The 2,998-nt window shown below is 37.6% G+C and overlaps 1 pseudogene; it reads right to left on the bottom strand.

Moving 5' to 3' along the window:
- Positions 1–1,926: 1,926 nt before the first annotated feature.
- On the bottom strand, positions 1,927–2,268 carry LOC111158784 (annotated as a pseudogene).
- Between the last annotated feature and the right edge of the window lie 730 nt (positions 2,269–2,998).

Consider the following 2,998-nt stretch of genomic DNA (forward strand, 5'->3'; position numbering starts at 1 on the left):
AAAAGCTTTCAAATTTTAGTACGGTAAAGATCAACTAACTGGACAAGTTAACTTAAATGCAGTTTCCCAGACCATACTTCTAGAAAGTCTGATTCAGTAGACTAGGGTTGGGCCTGGAAACCTGCATTTCTAATTAATACTTCAGGGGACTTCAGATCATACTGTTCTAGACCTATGGTTGTCTACTTCTGCCTCTCCTTCCTTCCCTCCAACTCACGGCCCTTGCATCATTTTTTTCTTTCTTTCTTTCTTTCTTTCTTTTTTTTTTTTTTTAAAGTAAACTGGTGCATATATCTACCTATCTGAGCAAGCAAATATCCATGGGAAAAATTCCCCCCAACAAGGAATTATTGGGTCAAAGGCAATGTGTGCTTTTAATTTAGTCATATTGCCAAATCGCCCTTCCAAAATGTTGGACCAACTTATAGTCCCATCAACAGAGTAGAAGAGAGCCAGTTTTCTCTAAATTCTTAGTAGAACTGTTTTGTCAAACTTTTAAAACTATTTCATAGTTTAAAAATAGTACTCCATTTTAATTTCTTAAATTTGGGGTGAAATTGAGTATCTCTTGACTTGATCATTGCTCCTATTGATTTCTGAAGGATATAGTCAATTAAAATCAGATAGGATTTTAAGCAATTGTTAGCTCTGCATAACATTAATATGGAATTCCATAAATATACTGTGCTTGAAATTGTTTAAGTTAGACTTAAAGTATACTCTTAGGGGAATACTTTACTCTTAAGTTGATAGAGGAATATTAAGATGGACCTAACGTTTCTTTCTTATTTGATATTTCTGCCCATTGAATAGCTTTCTGGCATATTATTCCTCTTTTGAATTAGAGACAAAGGTAAATGGGTTGATTTCTAGGGAGAATTACTTATTCTATGCATGAAATATAATGTGAAACAAGGAGACAACTTCCTTTCCTCTTTGCTTCAGGATGCTCAAATCTTGCTGTCCCTTCTATTCCACTGAAACATTTCCTTCTTTGAAGCTCTGCCCTATTTTAACTGTAGAAAGTAACAGAACCTTTATAAGCACTCAACTGTCTGCAGCTTTGGTGCATCATTTAGAAAGCAAGAATCATTTCTGGCCCAGTACTGACTGGCACAACACAGCAGGGGAACAAAGCTGAAAGGAGAAACCACTAGAAATTTGTTTTCTTTTTGCTCGAGTTTCCTGTCAAATGCATAAAACCAGGACTTAAAAATGAACCAGATGTGGTTCAAATGAACTTTCAAGATTAAAGTCAAAACACGAGTTTTTAACTTCCAAATGGTCAGTCTGTATTGCTCCTCACAGGATTATTAGAAACTGCTCTGTACTTTTTCTTTGAGGTTATAAAGCTATACACTCTAAAAACTAGTTTTATGACAAACTCAATCTTTTGGAGTATTTTGCATCTTTCATATACTTGCACTATTTATACGGGAAGCAAAAGACTATTTTTAAAAGGGTAACTGATTACCATCACTTCCCTGTATAAGTTTTTTGTTTTTGTTTTTGTTTTTGTTTTTTTTTGCACTGCGAATTTTCACAGTTATTCCAAATGCTTTCCCTTTAAAGCACAGTAAATGTAACCCCCCTCGTTCTGTTGAAGATGACTGAAGATTATCACATGTACCTTGAGTGTGTAATGTAGGATGCCCAGAAACTTGCAATGAAGACTTTCCTGAATTGAACCGCAAGCTCCTTCCTTCCACCTCTGATCTCATAAAGCCCTTATTTATACAATTATTTTAGAAAATAACTCCTTTGTGACACATTTGCCAGGAGTTTTTTCCCCATAAAACTTAAAAGGATTTTAATTTCCAAATCTTTTTTTGAGAACACAAAATCAATGTAATGCAAACCAGAACATCCAATTAATAACAAGAAACCATGTAATTTTGTTGCCTACACTTACCCATTTGTTACAGGCTAGCAAGGTTTCAAATGGTGGAGCTTCTGCTGGTCTTTCAGTTCGTTCAGTCTCTTTATGGCAGGCGTTACCGTGATGGCAGGAGTGGCGTTGGGGGCCCAGGCAACACTGGCTACTATTTTCATGCAGCAACCACAGCGCCAGAGCCCCACAGCTGGTCTCTTCACTTTGGATTTGCCACTGAAGGAGAAATTGTACTCGGCTTGCTGGCTTATTTCAATTTTCCTAGCCATTTTCCGGAAGGACACACCATAATAGGTCCTCTATCTGCTGACAATTCTGACCTTGGTGTGTTTAGCTGTGTTGCCACAAAGTAGGACCAAGACCGGGAAGAGCCACATTTGCACCATTAAGTATCTAGTTTGGAGATGTATCTTCTAGGTCCTTAAGATCTGAAATTGCATCTTAGTTGCTCAAGATACGAGTTACTAATTGTTTTCTTAGTTCTTGCCTCCAGTGATATAATGTAATTTCATTATATTGGATCTCTGATCTCACTAGAAACTCTTCAGAGACTACTAAATGGTTTTTTAAGTTCCTGCTATCAAACTTTTTTTTTCTTTTTCAAGACTATATAATATTTGCCTTCATCTTCTTTGACTCTTCTACTATCAACCTTTTCATTATATCTCTCCCTTGGCAGCCTCATCCATGTTCATGGCTTCAAATTTTGTTTTGTGAAGATGACTCCCCAAACCAATACCTCCCATCTGAACTTGTCCCTGAGTTTTAGCTTCACACATTCTCCTGACTGTAGGGCAGCCCCACCCAGATGTTTGGCTGGCAATTCAATTCCCAAATGAACTCATCAAATTCCCCTCCCACCCTTGTTCTCCCCCAAGCTCTGGCTTTCCTCTTTCTGTTTGGGGCATTACTATCCCTCCAAGCTTTAGGTTCCAAAGCTTGAGTTCAGCTTTGACTTTTCCCTTCCTTTTCCCTGTTGCCATAAGCTGTTCAGATGTGCCAGAGAAATCACTATATCCTTTCTCTTCTCCATGTCTTTCCCAGTGGCTCTCCTTAATCTCTCCTAGGGTAAATTTTCTTAATTTGTCTCTTTACCATCTGCCTCTT

This window comes from Enhydra lutris, unplaced genomic scaffold (genome assembly GCF_002288905.1).
Source record: "Enhydra lutris kenyoni isolate GAN:26980312 unplaced genomic scaffold, ASM228890v2 scaffoldscaffold63, whole genome shotgun sequence".
NCBI classification, from domain to species: Eukaryota; Metazoa; Chordata; class Mammalia; order Carnivora; family Mustelidae; genus Enhydra; species Enhydra lutris.